Source organism: Taudactylus pleione, unplaced genomic scaffold (genome assembly GCF_031769625.1).
Source record: "Taudactylus pleione unplaced genomic scaffold, aTauple2 ptg000512l, whole genome shotgun sequence".
Lineage (NCBI taxonomy): Eukaryota > Metazoa > Chordata > Amphibia > Anura > Myobatrachidae > Taudactylus > Taudactylus pleione.
In genome coordinates, this window is record NW_028284914.1 from 1,794,786 (window position 1) to 1,819,581 (window position 24,796).

At 49.0% G+C, this 24,796-nt stretch overlaps 1 protein-coding gene across 1 annotated transcript in view; it reads right to left on the reverse strand.

The window, feature by feature from the left end:
• ALDH1L1 (aldehyde dehydrogenase 1 family member L1) overlaps positions 1–24,590 on the reverse strand; it is an 84,835-nt gene extending 60,245 nt beyond the window's left edge. Inside the window, exon 1 of the mRNA XM_088450225.1 lies at positions 24,472–24,590. The gene's annotated coding sequence lies outside the window, so the exon portion shown is untranslated. The remainder of the gene's footprint in view (positions 1–24,471) is intronic.
• Positions 24,591–24,796: the final 206 nt, after the last annotated feature.

The window sequence follows — 24,796 nt, forward strand, 5'->3', positions numbered from 1 at the left end:
ACAAAGGAGATGCAACTACAGGATGTCATATACTTACACCAAAGAACATGCTTGATAAATGCTACCTCAAAGCTGATTGGTTGCTATGGGCAACTTCTCCACTCTTCACTGCTTGATACATCAACCCCACCGTTTGCAATGGTCTGATCTGATTGGACTATAATGGGTTTGGTCAGTATATAAGGAATATTTCTGACTAATAAATGCCGTATTTGTGACAGTTTCCTTCTGGGGCTCATTTACAAAGGAGGAAAAATATGGAGACACAGAACCTAAAATGTTTCTTCTCTCGAGGTGTCAGATACCTGCTGTACTGTTGAGCAGTTGCATCATTTTAACATAGGTGCGCATACTGTTTACAGACATACACACACATATTGTTTACACACATGTACACACATAGAGGGGGGGCATTCCGGTTGGTGGTGCAGGGGCGTGGAAGCACAATCGCATTGTCGTGGCACTGCCCACGCTTTACAATACCGACATTACCAGCATTGTAAAGCAGGGGGCAGGACTATGATGACGTGATACCGAGCGAATTGCATCATTCCCCCACCCAACTTTTGCTCAGTAAGTGGGCGGCTGTGGGCTTGTGTGGGTGGCTGGTGCAGCCGGGTGGGAGACTTACCCTCTCTTACAGGCGGCTGGGAGCACCATCAGACTTTTGGGAGCCTTCCGGTCATTCCAGCATCCTGCACTGCTACCAGTTTGCAGCATACACTCATTAGCTAGTGAGCTCTATAGAACCCCGCTTTGCACAAGCTCCGCTCCATTAACAGTGTGCATGTAACAGTGAGTACAGCTGTACCTGTTATCTCTCAATAAGGCAACATCACTGGGCTGTTCGTCTGCTGGTGTGTGCCTACATAACTCTGCAATACCAACACCTGCACACACCTCATTTCCAACAGGATGCAGGGATTTAAATTGTGGGTAGCATGGGATGTCTCCAGTTCCACATAATCAGCAAGTGCATCTGGTTTACCAGAAGTCATAGAGATCAGCGTGTATTTGCCGATGCTCTATTTTGGGTGTACAGACGTAAAGTTGCTTATGTGCTGGTCTCAATAAGATGCACTTTTATCATGTACACGCCCTTCCTGAACTTTGCCCGCATGACAGCGCGATTCGGACCTCTGTGCCGTCTCTACAGCCGTAAGTGCAGATGTAATCAAATTGCATATGATTCCTGTACTTGCATGCTTTCATTTTCTGGGCATGTGCAAGATACGGTCCACAAACTAGCGTATGTCTGCATCAGCCGCAAGCCGGCGTCCTTGTGATTGGATCAACCTTCTGGCGATAACAGAAACATGGCTCACACAATCAGACACTGTCTCCCCTGCTGCGCTCTCACATGGTGACCTACACTTCTCACACACCTTCAGGCCTGGTAATTGTAAAGGAGGTGGGGTAGGAATATTACTCTCCCAATCTTTCGCATACACAGTTCTCCCACAGGTACCCTCACTCACATTTACATCATTTGAAATACATTCTATCAGGACTTTCACCCCTTTCTCTCTGCAAGTTGCTGTTATCTATCGCCCACCTGGGCCACCCCAACAATTTCTGGAACATTTTTCTGCCTGGCTCCCTCACTTCCTATCCTCAGACATCTCCACCATCATCATGGGTGATTTCAATATCCCCATTGACAGTCCACAATCTCCTCATGCCTCTAGACTACTCTCTTTAACCTCCTCTCTTGGCCTCTCCCAATGGACTGACTCCGTTACTCTTCAGGAGGGCCACTGCCTTGATCTTGTATTCACCAGACTATGCTCAGTTTCTGATTTCACTAATGCTCCATTCCCTCTCTAAGATCACAACCTTATCACCTGCACACTCTCCTCCATTACATCAACCTCGATGTCATTGAAATCAAATAAACCTCCAAAACCCTCAGAAATATTAATGCTATTAACTTTCAACAACTATCTACCTCTCTACAACAACAACTCCCACCAATTTCTACATTCACTTCTCCTGAGACTGCTGCATCACACCTAAACCAGATTCTAGAAAAAGCCCTCGATGAAGTAGCTTCAGCTACCCATCACACACCACGTAGACTTAGACGTCAACCATGGCATTCTAACTTAACAAGGCATCTACAAAAACTCTCACGTAAAGTAGAACGTCAGTGGCAAAAGTCTTGTACTCCATGTGACTTCCTCACATATAAGACTATCTACAACTCTTATCGTACTGCTCTGGATGCTGCCAAACAAACATATTTTCTATCTCTTATCTCTGCTCAAACCTCTAACCCCAAGCGACTTTTTAATATATTTAAACTAGGGATGTGCAGGCTCGGATAGGTTCGAGTTTGCACGTGGAGTTCGGATTTTTCCCTCCAAAAAAACGGAAGTCAGAAAGAGGCAAAACGTCATCTTGCATGGACGAACATCATCATTCCTGGACAAAAGTCCAGGAATGATGATGTTCGTCCGTGCAAGATGACGTTTTGCCTCTTTCTGAGTTCCGTTTTTTTGGAGGGAAAAATCCGAACTCCACGTGCAAACTCGAACCTATCCGAGCCTGCACATCCCTAATTTAAACTGCTTCTTACGCCTCCCTCACCCAACCCACCTGCTACTATCTGTGCACAAGATCTTGCTTACCATTTCAAGGACAAGATTGATAAGATCCGAAATGAAATCGTATGCTCTTCCTCAGCTAGTGACCTGCTGAATTCCCTACATGAACCCTCTGGCACATTCTCTTCATTTGACCTCACAAACGAAGATGAAGTATCTACACTCTTCTCATCCTCCTACTCTATTACCTCTCTTCTAGATCCTATACCCTCACAAATCAGTAAAGCTCTGTCTACTGTGCTCATCCCAACCCTAACTAAAATCTGTAATCTCTCTCTCTCTACTGGCATCTTTCCATCACTGTTCAAGCATGCAGTGATTACTCCCATTCTGAAGAAACAAAATTCTGACCCTAACACTCTCTCAAAGTACCGTCCTATCTCCCAGCTCCCATGCCCCTCCAAGCTACTTGAGAGACTTGTCTATACCCACCTCACACACTTTGTTATCTCACACAACTTATTGAACCCACTTCAGTCCGGCTTTTGTTCCCAACACTACACAGAGACAGCACTTACTAAGGTAGTAAATGATCTGGTCACTGCCAAGGCTAAAGGTCATTACTCACTTCTAATTCTTCTAGATCTCTCTGCTGCTTTTGACACTGTTGATCACTCTCTTCTCATACAAACACTACAATCCCTAGGTCTTAAGGACACTGCTCTTTCTTGGTTCTCTTCCTACCTATCTGATCGGTCTTTTTCTGTTCGTTTTTCTGATTCTGCCTCCTCTTCGCTACCTCTATCAGTTGGAGTACCACAAGGCTCTGTTTTAGGTCCTTTGCTATTCTCAATCTATACCACCTCTCTAGGCAAACTAATCCACTCTTTTGGATTTCAGTACCATCTGTATGCGGATGATACTCAAATCTACCTATCCTCTCCAGATTTATCTCCATCTGTATTGGTCCGTGTCACTGAATATCTTTCTGCCATTTCATCTTGGATGTCATCTCGCCACCTCAAACTTAATATTTCTAAAACAGAATTAATTATATTTCCACAATAACAGTTACCAACCTGATCTCTCTATCACTGTTGATAACTTGACCATCCACCCCGCCCCACAAGCTCGCTGCCTAGGTGTCATTCTTGACTCTGAACTGTCCTTTGTTCCCCACATTCAATCTGTCTCAAAATCATGTTACATAAATCTAAAAAAAATATCCAAAATTCTACCATATTTCACACAAGACACTGCAAAAACTCGAATCCATGCACTCATTATTTCCCGCATTGACTATTGCAAAAGTCTCCTTACTGGTCTTCCCAAAAACAGGCTATCACCATTACAATCCATTATGAATGCAGCTGCGAGGCTTATCTTCCTTGCCAAACGTTCATCGTCTGCTGCCCCGCTATGTCAGTCTCTCCATTGGTTGCCGGTTTTCTACCGTATTCAATACAAAATACGTTTACTTACACATAAGGCCATTAATAAAACCACACCAACATACATCTCTTCACTCACCTCAAAATATCTCCCAACCCGACCTCTCCGCTCAGCACAAGATCTGCGTCTCTCATCCCCACGCATTACTTGCTCCCATTCACGGTTTCAGGACTTTATTTGGGCTGCACCCACTCTATGGAATGCCTTACCACGCACAATAAGACTTTCCTCTAGTCTCCAATCCTTCAAGCGTTCCCTGAAAACTCACCTCTTCAGGCAAGCTTATCAGATTCCAGAACCGCCCACATAACCTTCTTAGCTTCCATATCTAATTATATCCCCTTTCACAGTCCACACATAACCTCACACATCGTCTTTCTCTCACATCCTCCTGACATTTGGCCGACATACCTGTGTGACTGGATCATGCAGCCCACCAAGAAACTGTACATTCTGGCTGGACCAAAATTGCAATATATAGCACCTATCGTTGTGTATCAATGCCTATTTCCCCATAGATTGTAAGCTTGCGAGCAGGGCCTTCCTACCTATATATCTGTCTGTTATTACCCAGTTTTGTTTTATTAATGTTTCCAATTGTATAGTGCAACAGAATATGCTGCGCTATATAAGAAACTGTTAATAGATAAATAAAATAAGAACTGAGCAGACAAAGGGCCTGATTCAGACCCACTCGCGAGCAGCTGTCCGCTCGCAAGTGGGTCGATGGTGCGCATGCGCGAGACGCGACGAGCGAAGGACTTTCCTTCGCTCGTTGTGTCTGATCAAAGGGGGCGTGCTGTCGATGTTGATTGACAGCACGTCCCCTTTGGTGGGCGTGCCTCCCAGACGGGGGCGTTCCCAAGGGAACGCCTACCGTCAGAAGCCGGCCCCACTGACATCACTAGTGATGTCAGTGGGAGTGATTTTGGCTCTGATAGAGCCAAAATCACTCCGGGCCTTGCGGTTAAGAAACTCAACCGCAGGCTTCGGCTCGCAGTGGCGATGGTCGCGATGGTCAAGACCATCGCGACCATCAACCTGCACGCTCGTATATGCTGTGGGTGGTGACCCACAGCTATACGAGCGTCCAGGAGGACGCTCCATAATTATGGAGGTGGGCCCTGATTCAGAGCGAGCGCTCTGGTCAGAGCGTCCGGCTCTGAATCCGGGCCAAAGGCCGATCTGGGGGTCTATTCATGTAGAACATGAAGTGGCTACTGAAAAATATCACTATATATCGCATCACATTGATGTGATATATAGTGATGTTTAGTAGCCATTCATGTACACTTACCCTTCCGACATCTTCGGGCGGAGTCTGGTCCCTCCGCGATCCCTGGACGCAGTGAGGATACAGACATATTGGGTTCCCGATATGCCTGCTCCTCACTGTGCATGCACCAGCGTCTGAGAGCAGCAGATTAGGTCAGACTTGCTGCAATGGATGCTGGGTGACAGGGGGCGGAGCCAGCGCCAGGTGCTGGGCAGAGAGCAGGGAAGTATGCAGCTCCCCTGCTCTGTTCGGATTGCGGTACAGATTACGCCGTCCTCAGATTGCGAATCCGTATGCAGCAGAGGAAACGTAAAGCTGAGCATTCCATTCCTTTATGAATTGCACTCACCATACAAAAGTACGGTGATGCGATTCATACATGAAGGAGAAGGAAGAACATTCTCCACGGTAACCTCCTGTATTAATGGCCGAAAGCAGTGAAAGGCCCTGTTTTCAGCTAAACAGGACTTTTCACTGCTTTATGAATAGACCCCTGGTCAACTCGTGGACACTGCAGGCTAGCTACTGCGGTAATGAGATTGTACGATGCGGGACAAGAGATCCGAATTAAAGTTTCCATTCTCGCTGGCGCCTGGTTTTAGATGTATAATATGGCAATATTTTGTGCCATTTGGCAGTAATCAGGCCATGGTCGCTACTTTTAATGAGATGTAATTTGTACCACCTTGTAGTGTTTCATAACAGTGCACTGGCTACAAGACAAACACTAGAACTGACTGTCCATTATGTGCAACCCAATATTCAACACGTTTAGGACATCCCTATAACCACAATGTACAGCTCCCAGGCCCCCCATATATAAACTAGCCTAATGCAAACCATCCACATACTGCAATATATTGTTCCGGTTTACCCATATATGCCACCATACAGTCACCTCAAACCACCACATAAGCTGGGTACACACTGGGTCTGATTCAGACCCGGTCGCTAGCAAGCGATCGCTCGTTGCTGGCGATGCTTGCTAATGTGCGCATGCATGTACATCTCAGTGCGCGTGTGCGAACTAGTACGAGCGATCGGGAAGCCATCGCTCGCCCAGCAAAGACAGCCCAGTGGAATGAGTGACAGGAGAAGCTGTTTGTGGGTGGTAACAGGGGCAGGCCACTGGAAACCGGGGAGTGGAGGTGCGAACGTAGGCGTGCCTGAGCATCTTAACGCCGTTTCAGAGGCGTGCATAATTAACAGACAGCCTCATAGTACACGTCACCTGGTTGAATAATACACTGAAGTGCTCACAGTGCTTGCAGTAGGGTACAGTCAACCGCAAGCGCTGCGGTCAGTTCCGATGGACCCCGATGTACCGATGGTTGCATACACTTCCTGGAGATGGCGTGCGCAAGTGGGCGTCTGCATACACAGAGCGATCGCACGCCAAGACATAGTGGGCGTGCTTATACCTTGCCGTGCAATCGCCTGCCTTGACATCACTTAGCTGAATTTGCATACGCTGGGAGCGAGCGTCCGCATCTAGCGAGCGGGTGTGAATCAGGCCCACTATGCAATCCGACTATATATTGTTATGTCATGGACCGGAAAGATATATGCACCGTGCAGTGTGTACAACCGATCAGACGTTCGCGATGGTCGTTCATCATACCGTCCCATCTGCTGTTCTGCACATCTGAAGGGATGATGCAATGAACAACGCCATGTTGCTAAATGCAACATGGAACCATACATCGCGTCTTCATACACCGGATCGCGTAGTGTGTACGGCGCGTGTGATGTATCGTTCCGTTGCATTGTTCTGTCGCTGGGTACACACATCATATAGTGTGTACCTAGCTATAGAAATTAGAAACCCATGATAGCCTCATAATACTACCATATATTATAGTACTCCTACAAAACCTTATAATGCCCCCATATAATACTACAGCATTCCTACACAGCCTCATACTGCCACCATATAATACTATAGTACCCCTATATAGCCTCATAATGCCACCATATAATACTATAGTACCCCTATATAGCCTCATAATGCCACCATATAATACTATAGTACCACTATATAGCCTCATAATGCCACCATAAAATACTATAGTACCCCTATATAGCCAGTGCCTAATAATGCCACCGTATAATACTATAGTATAATATATAGCCTTATAGTGAATATATTATGCTTCATAATGGTTATAATGCAGCCCCACCCTCATGATACAGGAAGAATGTTAGCTCTGTCTAGAGCAGTGGTTCTCAAACTCGGTCCTCAGGACCCCACACAGGTCACGTTTTCCAGGTCACCCAGCAGGAGCACAGGTGTGTTCATTACTCACTGACACATATTAAAAAATCCACAGGTGGAGCTAATTATTTAATTTGTGATTCTGTGAGGAGAGCTGGAAAACATGCACTGTGTGGGGTCCTGAGGACCGAGTTTGAGAACCTGTGGTCTAGAGTATACCAGGGGTTATAATACCTACAGTAGACTTCAGCCGACTGGAGTTTAGCTATTTCAATAGACAACATTATCGGCTAATTATGGTAATGTGACTATACGCATTGTTCATGGACCCAGTGAAAATTAACAAGACAAAATCTACAGTGATAACGTCCAATAAACTGTGAGAATGATAACTTTGTACAGAGATAAAAAACTTTGCCCTTGTTAATGTTATCTTTACATGGAAATATATAAAAGAAAGTCTCTCTTGGGGCAAACAAGTTGTGTCGCTCCTGTTGTTATTCAGTGGCTGGCCAGTCATTGTCCAGCCAGAAAAATGGCCTTATGCTGTCTAATGTGTGATCTGAGGTATACCACGTTTTACATCAGATCCCTACACCAGACCTCCCATTCAGCGGGATGTACTAAAGGAAAAATGCTGTAAAAACCCCCGTTTTCCATATGTACTAAGCCCCGGCCACCCTATTATCGGTGCAGAGGGTAACGCCAGAAAAACCTGGCATTACCCTATAGAAGCCTATGGGCTTCTTACCGCACCAGGCAACAGACGCTTCGCTGCCCTGCTGTCGCCCAGCAATGGCCCCCACTCACCTGACCCTCTATGGTCGCTGGCCCGCACTCCTCCTGGGTCCTCCGCCTCCTCCTAATATTCTTGCGGGTGCAGGGAGGAAGAGGAGGAGCCCGGGATTTCCTGCACAGGTCACCAGCAGGAAGTTCCCGGTCCTCGAAGGGGGCGGGGTCCCACGGAGACCCCCTCACACGGAGTCGGCTGCTTCGCAAAGGGCAGCTCTTATCGCAAGAGCTGTCCTTTGAGATACTAATCACATATGTTAGTATATATGTGATTAGTAAGGTTGCGGTGACTGGCGGAATGGTCGCCGCAACCTTAGTACATCAATGGCCGGCTTACAATTATCGCTACCCTAGAGTGGACAGGCAACAATTAAGTTGTGTCATAGGCAGAGCGGCCATGAGAAATATTGGGCTCAGGCATTTAGGGTGTGGGGCATGGTCAAGTTGTGAAAACTCACAGCAGCCTATGTAGCTTCTTCGCTGAGTGGGGCGTTGCCACATTATCTCAGGGATGTGGCACCTGCACCCCTAAGACAAGTATGGTACAAAAGCAGTGCATGAGCAGGGCAGCATTGCACCCTGTTCCATTCCTGCACCCTGAACACGTGATGTAATGATATCATGTCGAGGTGGCGGGGTCACCAGCAGTGGGAAGTACAACACTGCCCGGAGCAACCTCAGAGCACTCTTGGTGGCTGTAGAAGCTGCAGGGTGTGTGTCCTGAGCACCCAAAGGACGCTCCAGGCAGCTCTAACATAGCAATACTGGCAGCAGGGTGCCGTTCCAAGTCAAATACAGAGGCCTTTGTGCCGCCCCCAGGGCCCTGCTTGCACACTCCTAGTTATAGCCCTGTCCCCAAGACACGGCTAGCCCCAGTGCTTTGTACCAGTGCTCTTGGCGTGATTGCATGTTGAACAGGGGCTTGCAGCAACACTGGGGAAGGCTCTTGGCAAATTACCACAGCCTTGCCGTTTGGTCCGAGATCCTGACTGTGACACCATCGCGGAACCTCCACATTGCCAGCAGCACCCGGGAGTTGCGGGAGGCTCTTGATTTTTTGGGTAACCCCCCCCCCGCAACCCCGGAAGAGCAGGCAGATCTCCCTTATCCCGCCCACTCCCTGGTGAAGTGGGCAGGATGTGGAGATTCTCCGAGAAATCCGCGGGTCCGTAGGGAGGGGGCGGGGCTAAATGACAACATTTATCCCCGCCCCCTCCACACAGTCACAGACCCGCTAATCTCAGAGTTTTCCTGTAAAAGGGGTGGGGCCTAATGATGACTATAGTCTGGCCCCGCCCCCCCAAAGCTGGGAGCAGCAGGTCCTCTCCAGCTGCTCCCAGAAAGGATTACAAAAAAGTATGAGCTAGACCACTACATCCTACCTGCCTACTCTCCCGGATCCACTAGGGTCTCCAGAGTGAAGTGGGAGGTACAGGCGGCCAATGACATGCTTCATATTGGATCACATGATTGTGGCTCCATCCCCATGCCGGTAATCACTGCAATGTAAGGTGGTGGTGAGGCCACAATGACACGATCATGTTGTCACCTCATCAAGGGGAATAAACGCATCTCTCATCTTGTTGTCAGATGCACATACTCATACAAAGGGGTGCAAAGTGTCCTGTGGCCCACCGAGGCCCGGAGATAGTGGTGACCCTGCTCCAGGAGATGTTTGAGGGAAGAAGCATCACCAAATACAGAAGCTACCAGTGTAGTTTTATGCCGCACCTCCATTTTGGACCACATTTGATTGAGCGGTGCTGGGCCTGATTCAGAGGCACGCGCTATTGCAGCCGTGACTACATCTTTTGCCGCAGCGCGAATGCGTCTTTATGCCATACTTGCCGACTATCTGGCTGCTCTTTCCGGGAGGGAGCAGCCAGATCAGCAGGGCAGGGGGTGTGGTCGGAAAAAGGGGTCGTGGCCTGGTGGCCAGATGTCATTTGCAGGCGTGACGGGCGCGCGGCCACGCAATCACGCCATTTAGTCTCCGCCACCGCTACACAAAGCCGATAAAACAGGCATTGCGCTGCGGGGGTTTAACAGGTAACAGGTGGGGGGCCGGGGGGGATCGACGACAGTCGGAAGGCATGCTTGCCTTTTCCGGGGGGCTCCCAGACGCATCTTCATGCTAATACTGCACTCCCCTGGTATTCGTACAGAGACGACCACCATCTGCCGCGCTAGTATGCCGCGGTGTGAATAAAGACACATCATTGGTCGCACCATCGAGCATTGCACAAGCCCTATGTAAGCCCAAATTATCCATCTGAACATGGCCGCCTGTGTCAGTGCTGAGTGCCAGACGCCCGCGTCTGGCTACCCACTCTCCTGTTAGCCCCCAGGAAGGAGGGCATGCTGCCGACAGCGGTTGCATACAAAGTCGCAGTAGCGCTGACACAGGACGCCATGTGCAGACAGGGAAACTGCGCCTGCCATAGCAAGCTTTGACGGTGCGGCTGATGGTTCGTATAAAGACGCACCGAGACGGATTAGCGCTGCTATATGATCAGAATCAGCCATGACACTAGCCTAAAAAGGTGCGGATGAGGCAAAAAGTGTCCACCTCCGAATCAGCCCCAAAGGGTCCTATTCACAGTGGAACGCAAGTCAGCTAGATTCGCCATCGCAATACATGCACGAAACTAAATCCAGATATTCACCCATATGCGGAGTTAGGCGCATTAATGCGCCGCCTCCATCCACCCGCTTGTGGAAGTAGCCGTCATTGTTATGAACACAAACTTGCGCCAGCGATATACCTATAGGGGCCCATTCTGGCACTGATGTCCTTCTTGATGTTAGCCCCCCCTGCTGGAGTCTGTGGGGATCAACCCTCTGCCCTGAATGGTGGACAGGCTGCAAATTGTCCCTATACATGCAGGACCAGTCAGGGGATAAATCCTGCTTCCGAGCTCTGCTCAGCAATAGCCTCTACAAATAATGCCCCATTACCAGCAAAGTGCGCTCAGTGCCCAGTGACACCTGTACACAGATCCGGATCATTTATGCATGGCTCTTAGATGAGGAATTCAGATAATAATCTGCAATATTCCTGGATACAAGCCACCCCCGCTCCTGGCAATGCAGCCCTGTACTGCAGTTACGTATTCACAGGTGGTATGACAGACACAAGGTCTGCACTAACCTTATCTACAGCAAACGTTTTCTCTCTCACACACCGGACAGTGCAGAGCACAATGGGCAAGAACCCAGCCAGCATAATGCAGCCAACATGTCACACATTGGGGGGATTCATATGTGCGGCATATCCCTTAAAGATCCCCTGAATGTATGAAGGATATCTCCATATTTGACACGGTCCCACCCAGAGCCGGATTTAGACCTCATGGGGCCCTAGGCAAGATACCAGTTTGGGGCCCCCCTCCCTCAAACAATCCATAGCACTTTATTTGCGTTCCTGATTCATGCAAAGTAACTCTACCCTAATGCTGACCCTAACTCAACCCTAAGCTCAAACCTGACCATAACCGCTAAACCCTACACCATCCCTAATACCCCAACTCAAACATCTAATCTGACCCTAATACCCTAACCCAAACTGATACACCAACCTTAATACCTTATGCCTAATACCATAACCCAAACTAATCCTAATACCCTAAGGTTTTACTCCTCATTATCCATTAAATACATCACATAAGCCTGAGGAGTGCTAAGGATTAGAAGGTAGCTGCGAGGTGGTATCTGCAGTGGGGGTTGTGGTGTGGCCATGCCCAGTATTGTGTGTGACTGTGCTCAGCTGAGTACAATGATGGGGATGAGTCGTCAGCATTACACCCCCCCCCCCCCTTTTTCTGTAAAGTACACTATAGGATTTATTTTTTTAATGGTAGGTGGGGAGTGGACAGGACTGCATTATAGTACAAGTATATTACAAGTATCTAACATGAAAATACCATCATCCTGGATTGATGGACTAATAATATCATGATCATCATAATGTATATTACTATATGCTTGTAATATAAGGCAGTCCCTGTCCACCTCCCAGACCCCATCTACCATAAAAAAATAAATCCTACATAATTCCATCTATATTAGAATAGGTGAGAATAGCACAGTACTTGACCCTAGCTGCCTGGCTGCTGTTCTTCCCTGAGATCTGGATCCTCGGTCACTGTCTCACTCAGCCAGACTCTGCCTTGGCCTGTCCCTCTGCTCCTCGCTGGGTGCCGCCGATGTGTGCTGCTGGTGGCAAGCTGCAAGCCTGGCAGTCAGTGGCAGAGGCTGCTGTGCTGGGGGTGGGCTGGAGCTGGATGGGGCTGGTCGGAGGACCCGGTGACCCTCCTCCTCCCTCTTATGCACAGTCACTCTGTGACAGTGCAGACAGCAGCGCCGCAGCAACATTCTGGGAGTATAAGCCGGTCCTCGTGAACTCATGACGTCAAGCGGTACTTGTACAGTGCTCCTCTGGGAGAATTTTGACCGGCCAGATTTCTTTGAGAAAAGGGGCCCGTCTAGGGCCCGGTGAGTCAAAAAGGGCCCATCCACAGGCGAGCGCCTAGGTTGCCTTGTGGGAAATCCGGGCCTGGTCCCACCATTTCCTACAGCAGCTGCAGCCCCCAAAGGTTTCTATGGGAGCAGTAAAGCTGTCAGGACCTCATTCAGAGTCGATCGCAAAAAGCGATCGCTCACTCTGAATGAGGGCGGGCACTTCTTTTTTACAAGTGCGGCCTCCTGGTCGCAAGCTAAGCTGTGGGTTACCATCCACAGCTTAGCTTGCGACCAGGGTGATGGTCGCGATGGTAATCACCAACGCGACCATCGGGGCTTACGACCAGACCCTAAGGTTGGGTCTGGCCTTTCGTAAGCCCCAGGGAGCTTCCTGCTCTGTTTGAGCAGGAAGTTCCCCACTGACATCATTGATGATGTCAGTGTGGCCGCCCACAAACGGCAGGCGTTCGAATGGGAACGCCTCCGTTTGTGCGGCCACCCCCCCTGGCCCGCCTACCAAACGGGGACTGCTGTCAATCAACATCGACAGCCGCCCCTTTGGTAGTGAGCTCCGGAGTGAGAGAGATTCTCTCTCACTCCAGGGCTTGCGCACGTGCAGTGCGGCCGCTGCGCGTGCGCACAGCGAACCATCGACCCGGTTGCGAGCACATCGGTGCTTGCGACCGGGTCTGAATGAGACCCTCAGATTGACCAGGCTTGGCCTCGGCAGCTGACACTATCTTCGGTTGGCATAAGGCGCTGCAGCGTGTTGCCTACATTTTGTGAAACTTCTGCCAGAACCCTCCCCGGCAATGGCCACCACACATGCGTAGTCATTAGACCGGTCATGCGCAGGAGTGACGAAAGAGGAGTAATGTGACCGCTGAAGCAATCACAAAACTCCCAACAAATTGCAGGGTCGGGCACCTTTCTGAGCCCCTGTCCCTGAATGTGTATATTAATACATCTTATTCGGCTTTAAAAAATTACTATTATCAGAGCCGGGATGTACTATAGGAAAAATGAGGTAAAAATCCTGTTTTCGGGGTTTTTACCGCATTTGCATATGCACTAAGGCCCGGCCGCACTTTTATCGGTGCAGAGGGTAACGCCAGAAAAACCTGGCGTTATGCTATAGAAGCCTCTGGGCTTCTTACCGCACCCTGCTCCCGATGGTTCGCCGTCGCCCAGCGCTAGCCCCCACTCACCTGCTATCCATGTTCGCCGGCCCTAGCTCCTCCTGGGTCCTCCGCCTGCTCCTCCTCCTAATCTTCTTCCGGGTGCAGGGAGGAGGAGGAGGAGTCCGGGACTTCCTGCACAGGTGACCAGCAGGAAGCTCCCGGGGCTCGGAGGGGGAGGGGTCCCACTTAGACCCCGTCACCCGGCGTCGGCTCCTTCGTAAAGAGCAGTTCTTATCACAAGAGCTGCTCTTTGCGATACTAATCGCATATGTTAGTACATATGCGATTAGTAAGGTTGCGGTGACTGGCGGAATGGTCACCGCAACCTTAGTACATCCCAGCCCAGGTCTAAAACCCGATAATTGATAAATATCCCCCTAAAACCTTTTACTGTCTGTCGATCTATCATCTAACTCTCTAATATATACACACAGGTATGGGTCAATTATATGGTTACTAGAAGTCACAAGTTCAGTGGACACATAACATATTAGGTCACAGAAGTTCTATGGTTAGCTGTAATATGCCTAATACTGTACAGTACACTAGGAGGTGCATTGTTCCATATAATCCATAGTTCATCCTTCTGGACACCACAGTGATGACATCAGTATTCCTCAATAATAAGTGATCATTGTTACATAGATATTGTTATTAGGTCCTGTCCGTCACGGCAAAATGACGCGAGTCGCGGGTCCTTTGGGAGAGGGCGGAGTTAACACGGTGTGATTCGCATCATTTTAGTGTTGCCCCCTCTCTACAAACCGCTATTTCCCGGTATTGTCTCTCTGTCCTGCCCACTTCACTCTTCTGGGGGTGCGGGGGACTCCCAGGACTTCCGGGACAGTAGTCAGTATGGTAATCAGTCCTCTCAGTATCCACATGCAGGCCGGGTCAGTACACAGGTAATCACTCAGGTAGGTGCTAGCTCCAGGGCAGTCTCAGCATCCACATGCAGGCCGGGTCAGTACACAGGTAACCACTCAGGTAGGTGCTAGCTCCAGGGCAGTCTCAGTATCCACATGCAGACCTGGTCAGTACCCAGGTAATCACTCAGGTAGGTGCTAGCTCCAGGGCAGTCTCAGTATCCACATGCAGGCCGGGTCAGTACACAGGTAATCACTCAGGTAGGTGCTAGCTCCAGGGCCGTCTCAGTATCCCCATGCAGACCTGGTCAGTACCCAGGTAATCACTCAGGTAGGTGCTAGCTCCAGGGCAGTCTCAGTATCCACATGCAGGCCGGGTCACTACACAGGTAATCACTCAGGTAGGTGCTAGCTCCAGGGCAGTCTCAGCATCCACATGCAGGCTGGGTCAGTATACAGGTAATCACTCAGGTAGGTGCTAGCTCCAGGGCAGTCTCAGTATCCACATGCAGGCCGGGTCACTACACAGGTAATCACTCAGGTAGGTGCTAGCTCCAGGGCAGTCTCAGCATCCAAATGCAGGCCGGGTCAGTAAACAGGTAATCACTCAGATAGGTGCTAGCTCCAGGGCAGTCTCAGTATCCACATGCAGGCCGGGTCAGTACACAGGTAATCACTGAGGTAAGTGCTAGCTCCAGGGCAGTCTCAGCATCCACATGCAGGCTGGGTCAGTATACAGGTAATCACTCAGGTAGGTGCTAGCTCCAGGGCAGTCTCAGTATCCACATGCAGGCTGGGTCAGTACACAGGTAACCACTCAGGTAGGTGCTAGCTCCAGGGCAGTCTCAGTATCCACATGCAGACCTGGTCAGTACCCAGGTAATCACTCAGGTAGGTGCTAGCTCCAGGGCAGTCTCAGCATCCACATGCTGGCCGAGTCAGTACACAGGTAATCACTCAGGTAGGTGCTAGCTCCAGGGCAGTCTCAGTATCCACATGCAGGCCGGGTCACTACACAGGTAATCACTCAGGTAGGTGCTAGCTCCAGGGCAGTCTCAGCATCCACATGCAGGCCTGGTCAGTACACAGGTAATCACTCAGGTAGGTGCTAGCTCCAGGGCAGTCTCAGTATCCACATGCAGGCCGGGTCACTACACAGGTAATCACTCAGGTAGGTGCTAGCTCCAGGGCAGTCTCAGCATCCACATGCAGGCTGGGTCAGTACACAGGTAATCACTCAGGTAGGTGCTAGCTCCAGGGCAGTCTCAGTATCAACATGCAGGCCTGGTCAGTACACAGGTAATCACTCAGGTAGGTGCTAGCTCCAGGGCAGTCTCAGCATCCACATGCAGGCCGGGTCAGTACACAGGTAATCACTCAGGTAGGTGCTAGCTCCAGGGTAGTATCAGCATCCACATGCAGGCCAGGTCAGTACACAGGTAATCACTCAGGTAAGTGCTAGCTCCAGGGCAGTCTCACTATCCACATGCAGGCCGGGTCAGTACACAGGTAATCACTCAGGTAGGTGCTAGCTCCAGGGCAGTCTCAGTATCCACATGCAGGCCGGGTCAGTACACAGGTAATCACTCAGGTAGGTGCTAGCTCCAGGGCAGTCTCAGTATCCACATGCAGGCCGGGTCAGTAGTACACAGGTAATCACTCAGGTAAGTGCTAGCTCCAGGGCAGTCTCAGTATCCACATGCAGGCTGGGTCAGTACACAGGTAATCACTCAGGTAGGTGCTAACTCCAGGGCAGTCTCAGTATCCACATGCAGACCTGGTCAGTACACAGGTAATCACTCAGGTAGGTGCTAGCTCCAGGGCAGTCTCAGCATCCACATGCAGGCCGGGTCAGTACACAGGTATCCACTCAGGTAGGTGCTAGCTCCAGGGCAGTTTCAGTATCCACATGCAGACCTGGTCAGTACACAGGTAATCACTCAGGTAGGTGCTAGCTCCAGGGCAGTCTCAGTATCCACATGCAGGCCAGGTCACTACACAGGTAATCACTCAGGTAGGTGCTAGCTCCAGGGCAGTCTCAGTATCCACATGCAGGCCTGGTCAGTACACAGGTAACCACTCAGGTAGGTGCTAGCTCCAGGGCAGTCTCAGTATCCACATGCAGACCTGGTCAGTACACAGGTAATCACTCAGGTAGGTGCTAGCTCCAGGGCAGTCTCAGTATCCACATGCAGGCCGGGTCAGTACACAGGTAATCACTCAGGTAGGTGCTAGCTCCAGGGCAGTCTCAGTATCCACATGCAGACCTGGTCAGTACACAGGTAATCACTCAGGTAGGTGCTAGCTCCAGGGCAGTCTCAGCATCCACATGCAGGCCAGGTCAGTACACAGGTAATCACTCAGGTAGGTGCTAGCTCCAGGGCAGTCTCAGTATCCACATGCAGGCCGGGTCAGTACACAGGTAATCACTCAGGTAGGTGCTAGCTCCAGGGCAGTCTCAGTATCCACATGCAGACCTGGTCAGTACACAGGTAATCACTCAGGTAGGTGCTAGCTCCAGGGCAGTCTCAGCATCCACATGCAGGCCAGGTCAGTACACAGGTAATCACTCAGGTAGGTGCTAGCTCCAGGGCAGTTTCAGTGAACAGAATATAATCACCTAACACTTATCGCCGGGTGAGTTCCCTCTTTCAGAATAAAAGGGGCATATAAGAGCCCGGACAGCTCTCTTTGTCCTGCACATGCCTGCTTTGCGAATTATAATGCCTGGAACACAACTCCAGGAATTGCTGTCAAATGCATGGGTCCCACGCCTACTATCCTGGAATTGGGGAGTCTGGGCTCTGAATCGTGTCATCATGGCTACGTCCCCGCTTCCTAATGATACTGTTACATTATTTTGCTGTCATACCCACCTTGGCCGCGCCATGTCCCCCACTTTGCCGACCTGCTAGTTCCCTTCCAGAGGGGGCAGCCAGGAAGTCAGCAGCTATGTTTCAGCAGCCATCTTGCAATGTGCACAGAATAAAAGCCGCTGCGTTTGTAATATTAGAGGGAAAAGCATACCTCCCAACTGTCCCGTATTCAGCGGGACAGTCCCGTTTTTCAAGGACTATCCCGCTGTCCCAGCCGTGGGCCGCAGTGTCCCGCGGTGGGGGGGAAGTTGGGGTGAGCACATACCGCTGCATAGCAGAGCAGCGGGTAAGCAGAGGTTGGAGAGACGCCGTGCGCATATGCATGCCATCTGTTCACCAGTGTGGGGAGATCCTGGGGGCAGCCCAGCATCTTGGAGAGTGTTGGGCACGCCCCCACAGTGACGTAAACAGAGGGTGCCGTGAGGCCTCACCCCAGTTTCCAAATGCCCCACACCTTTTGCATACCTCCCAACATGACCCTCTCCAGGAGGGACACAATGCTCTGGTCCTGGACTTCTCTGGTAAGAGGCGGGGCTGCAGCACAGTTCAAAATTCAAATAGGGGAGTCACACCAACTGTCATTTCACATCACTGGCTGGGAGTCACTGGCAGTTGGTGTGACTCCCCTATTTGAATTTTGGACTGTGCTGCAGCCCCACCTCTGGAGCCTCCACCAATCATACATTACCAGGGAAGTCCAGGACCAGAACATTGTGTCCCTCCTGGAGAGGGTCATGTTGGGAGGTGTGCTTTTGTGCAACGCCCCACCCCCATCTTTAAATCAAATTCAACAAGTTAAATGTCTACTGTATGATAAAGTTACATATAAAACCAATAAGGTTTCTAGGGGCCCATTTATCAACTAGTTTTATCATACGCAACGAGTTTTAAAACTTGCTGTGTAGTATAAATGGTGCTCCAGCCAATCAGCTCCCAACTGTCATCTTTCAAACACATAACAGTTGGGAGCTGATTGGCTGGAGCACCAATTTCATGCAGAACAAGTCTTAAAATTAGTTGTGTATAATAAAACTCATTGATAAATGGGCCCCCTAGTGTGTTAAGAAAGTTATAATAATCGTTTGAAGAACAAAAAAGCTTAACATGACACATGATTGCCAATTTATTTTAAATATTCTAACATTAGGGCAGTGGTGGAAGTTGTAAGCACTACAGGCACAAATCTGTCTACAATGTAGAAGCCATAGTGGCTAAATTATTTACATAAGCTTCTGTGCATTTTGGTCTCCAGGAAAATGGCTTCCACTTCCACCAGTGTTGGAGACAGATTGTAAGAAATGTTAATTCAATTGAAACTGATGTTTTAGAAAAAACTACATTAAGGAACTTCCCCTCAGCAGAATGAACAAACTTGTAGTTCTCTTGTTTATTACGTCATTCCTCAAAACCATTCTCGGCATCTATCCCAGGACGCAGCCAGGTACTTTACTGATAGAGCCAGATTTCTCTGGCAGGCGGAGGAGCGGGGCTTCGGGTAAGTATAGTGTAGTGTGTCACTGTGTCTGTGTGTTATTACAGTATGTGTAAGGGGCACCACTACTGTGGGCACTGCATAAGGGGCACCACTACTGTGGGCACTGCATAAGGGGCACCACTACTGTGGTCACTGCATAAGGGGCACCACTACTGTGCATACTTGCCTAACCTCCCGCTTCCTGCGGGAGATTCCTGGATCAAGGCACAGTCCCCCAATTCCCCGGAAAATTAATTAAAACCCCCGCAGTATTCTGCTGTCGCTTACAAAGCCCTCACACTCTCCTCTCCCATTTACATCTCCAATCTCATCTCGCTTCACTCTCCTGCCCACCCTCTTCATTCAACAAATGCACGCCGTCTCTCATGCCAACTGATTACTTCCTCCCACTCCCACCTCCAAGATTTTGCCCGTGCTGCTCCCCACCTTTGGAACTCTCTCCCTCTCCCTTACCACCTCTCTACAATCCTTCAAACGGGCTCTCAAGACCCACTACTTCATTAAAGCCTTCCAGCTCTTATCCTAACCCACTACTCCATGCTCCCTCCTCCCTGTCTACCCCATCTGTGTCATGGATGTTTGTCTGCCCCTCCCCTTTAGAATGTAAGCTTTTGCGAGCAGGGCCCTCTACCCTCTTGTGCTTCTCCTTACTTTACTTTCATCTACTTCTTACTCCCCACTAGGGCACCTAACACTTGGTTGCTTATGCTCTGTTGCTTATTTGGGTGTTATGGTCACCAATGTATATTAACTTGTCCTCCATTGTGTTTGTATTGTACTGTTAGTCACTTTTTGGTTATATACTATACTAAGGCACTGCGGAACACTTGTGGCACCATATAAATAAACAATAATAATAATAATAACCTGCTGTAGAGCGCCTTCTCTAGCTGCAGTTGCTGCCAGTGGTCACCAGGGAGAGAGCATATGAAAGAGAGGTATCCGGAATGATAGAACCTCAGCAACATGGCCGCCACCCTTCTGCAGTGACAGCAGGGTTAGGTCTAGATTTGGGTGCTGCAAAGGACCTCTGATGTCACACCCACATGACCCACGACCAAAGGGGGAGTGGCAAGGATCAGAACGGGGGGCCACAAGTGTCCCCTCGCGGGTTCGCTTCGTAATCGAAGCTTGCCGCGCTTCGTTGACGGTGGCTCGCTACGCTCGCCACAAAAATATATTCCCCCTCTATGCCCACGTGGATGGTAACTCTGGAGCAGTCCGGCCCTTCTGCTGTGGTCACGTGGTTGTGACGTCAGAGAGGTCCATTCTCCAACTAGAATCTAGCAGCAACCATGAGGGCAGTAATTACCCTCTCCTCTATGACAGATGTTGTGTGGCTGTGCTACAGGTAGTATTACTGTACTATAATGTGTGTGTCTGGCACTGTACATGGTGGTGCTCTATGGGTATGGGGGCTGTATCCTGGCCACTGTGAGTTTGTGGGCATAGGGGGTGTATGTTGATCACTGTATGGGTATGGGTGGTGTATCCAGGGCCGGTGCAATGTTTCCGGGCGCCCTAGGCAAGATTTTCCCAACTGCCCCTGCCAGTCTTCTCAGTTTATAATATGCCACACAGCAGTGTCCCAAATTCATAATGTACCTCATAACACTGCCACAAATTCATGGTATGCCACACAGCTGTGCCACAAATTCATTATATGTCACTCAGCCATGAATTGTGCAGCGCCCTCCAGTGGCCGGCGCCCCTAGGGGGCTGCCTAAAGCTGCCTAATGGTAGCACCGGCCCTGGGTGTATCCTCGGCACTATGTCAGTGTGTGAGGTGTGCATGCTGGGCACATGAGAGGTGTCATAAACTGACTTAAATCCAAATGTAAATGAGCCCCAGAGTACTGTAGTTAGTAAGATCTAATTGGTGATGAAAACACACTGATACTTTTCAGAATATGCATGTAGCCCTAGGGATCATTGTGCCTTATACCCAGGGAAATTATACTAATGATCCCATTTGAATGTATATATATCTCTGTTTGTTTTATATATATCATCTTCATAATGGGGGTAAGGTGCAATCAGGGAGAGTTGGCAAGTATGGAATAAGGGACACTACTATGTAGTGTAATGTGAATCAAGGGCACTACGGACCTCATTCAGAGCCGCTCGCAAAATGCGAGCGCTCGCTCTGAATGAGGGCGGCCGCTTCCTTTTTAAAATCCAGCCTCCTGGCCGCTCGCTAAGCTGTGGGTGACCACCCACAGCTTTAGCAAGTGACCAGGTGATGGTCGCAATGGTCGAGACCATCGGGACTTGCGACGAGACCCTTGGGGTCGGGTCTCATCTCCCGCAAGCCCCAGGTAGCTTCCTGCTGTAACAGAGCAGGAAGCTACCTACTGACATCACTGCTGATGTCAGTAGGGCCGCCTACAAACGGCAGACATTCCTTCAGGAACGCCTCCGTTTGTCCGGCCACCCCCCCTCCCCGACCTACAAAACGGGGCGAGCTGTCGATCAACATCAATAGCCACCCCTTTTGTAGAGAGCCCCGGAACGAGTGAATTTGTCACTTGCTCCAGAGCTACGCCTGTGCACTGCGGCCGCTGCCTGTGCACAGGGCCTCACCATCGACCCGCTTGCGAGCGCATAGGCGCTTGCAAGCGGGTCTGAATGAGGTCCTATGTGCGGTGTAATGTGAATAAGATTGTGCTACTGTGTGGCGTAATTTGGATTAATTGCGTGACCACGCTTCTTTCTTGTGAGACCATGCCTGCGCTGTCCCTTTACAGAAAACTGAGAGGGAGGTGCAAACTTATAATTTGCAGGGTGGGGGGTGGGGGCACCAAACACCATAGCACCGGCCCTGCCCACATTGCACCTCTGCTTGCACTCTTTAGAAGGATTAATAAATTGTCGGATTTGTGAAGCAGGGGGCGAGGCTGCAATGATGCTATTTAGCCCAAATTGCATCACTAAGTCGCCTGCAATACCTACTTCACACAGGAAGTGAGCAGCACCTGGAGGCCGCAAGGGGGCTCCAGAGAACTTGCCTACCTATCTAGGAAACAGGGAGAGTCCCCCGAGATTCAGGAGTCTCCAGGTAGGCAAGTATGCATCAATCTCCCCCATTGCCACAGTGATTTGCGATGCGCATCCATTGTGTTTTGTAAATAGTAACATTTGTTTGTATCCATCCAAGAAAACTCCCTCCCCCCCAAATTCCCCACCCCCCCACAGAACCATGCCACCGTGAGTAAGCTACAATTGGTGTACTGATTTCAAAACATGTTTTTCCCTTATAGATAATGTTCAAGGTTCTCTGCTCACCTGTAACCTTGACACAGGAAATAGAGCATTATATGTACAATATATACTCTATGTGTGTGTAGAACGTTAAGTAATGGTGCATACACACGGTCAGATTTTTCTTCAGATCTGAACGATAACCATTTAAAAAATCGTTCATATCTGAAGGAAAATCTGACATATCTGACATATCTGTCAGATCTGTCAGATGAACGATTTGAACGATGCGCGTTCCCGATGGTCAAATAACGATATCTGACATCTGATGTGTTTGCAGTCAGACTTGGACAATTCCATTCATTTTAATGCAGTCAAAAATCTTTCAATCGTTCAAATCGTTCATCTGACAGATCTGTGTGTATGCTCCATTACAGCAGAACAATACATTTACAGGCCCAAAGTTCATTTTCCAGCGTGTAAAAGGAGGTGGTAGAAAGTAAAGAGCCAGGTCGTCCATTGCTGACAGACAACAACATACGGATAAGTCGGAAGCAGCGACAGCATTCCTGCCAATCCGGCTCCTATACTCAGTGCTGATACAGCTTGTCTCACTTATTTTACAATGACATTAATGTCAGTTGAAATAGTTACTTGTTAGAAAAAAAAAATATTATATCTCCAGTTAAATCCAGTAACCAAATTCAACCGAGGCTCCTGCAGCTGGGAAATAAGTGGCAGAAGACCATTATAACACAGTGAAAAGTAGATAATACTTTATTGTTATTACACCTTAAGCTGCTTACACACTAGACGATCTTTATGAACGATATGGACGATAACGATACCGTACAATGATATATCGTTCATATCGTTCAGTGTGTATGCTGTGAACGACCAATGATGCGCCCTCCCGCGGGTCGTTAACGATTTCTTTTGTCGTCCATACATGCAGGCCAATCTGACGAATTGCCCGTTCAGAGATGTGGCAGGATGACTTCACTGAAAGCTATCTGTCAGTGTGCACACCCAATATTGTTTGTCCTGTACTACAGAAAGTTCAAGGGAAATCTATCACCGATATCTTTCATAAAAATCAGCCTTGAAAAAGCCTTATCAATGAAATGCGAGTCGGCACGCCCGCGCTGTGTGTACCTTAGCAAATCATGTCTGTGATGTTGTAATCCTAACTAGAAATGTCAAACTGAAACTGCTTTGTGAAAAACCGTCCTAGTTACATTGATGCTAAGTAGTGAATGGGCTTTTGTTACACAGACTGATACTAACAGAGAGTGGCAACATTGTTCCAATGTCTCAGTCTTCAATGTTTTGACAACAGCCATAACAGTCCGCTATTAGAGCTACAGAGAGAGATCTCATAATACTAAGGGCCAGATTCAATTAGCCGCGAAGAGCCGCAATCGTTAAAAAGCGCAATGTTTTCACCTTATTCGCGTGTTTTGAGGCAAAGTTTTCGCCTGCTAACTCAATGCGCGCACCCGCTTTTCGCCCTAATCAATTGGAAAACAGGCAAAAACGCATATGGGCGAATGCAGCGAATAGCGGAACTGGCGAAAAGGTCAGTTTTTTGGGGGGAAATCAGTCTGTACCCCCAATAAAGCCTAATTCACCCGGGGAATCAATATAGAGTATAGCCAATATAGCCATAATCAGTGGCAAACGCAGGATTTTTAAGGGGGGGTTTCCATACATAAATATATATATGTATATAAACATACACATACAGTATATGCATACAAACACATAATTTATAAGTATGCTTATGCATGGCATACACACAGACACACCCAGACACATGGCATACTTACATACACACACACACACACAATCATACTGTACTTACACATGGCATGCATACATACATACACACACACACACAATCATACTGTACTTACACATGGCATGCATACATACATACACACACAAGATTACTTACACGCAGCATACATTCATACTTTACATACATATACAGTATACATACATATAAATATACACACATATAATGTACAGCTTACATACACATAGAGTAAATTGTCCAGAACTTAACAGATATATTTTACTGTTACCGGGAGAGTCAGTGTGAAGGTACCTGATAAAGGGAGCAGTTGTGAGGTGGTCGTTGGAGAGGGCCAAGTTCACAACAGATAACAATGAGAGTACTCACACCCCAGGTCAACCCATCTCCGGCAGACAGAGGACCCGGGGAAGGAGCAGGAGGTCTCGGACTCCCAGCACTAGAACAGCTCCAGCCCCATGAGAAGAGCCAGAGGGAGGCAGCAGTGACCATTGGAGACAGCAGAGGCAGTGCAGTACCTTAAAGTAAGAACTGGTAGGGTAGTTCAGGAGGGCGGTCTGAGCAGCTGGAGAAGGAGGCCGGATAATGTTGCCGGCTCAGCTGGAACCAATCAGAGGCA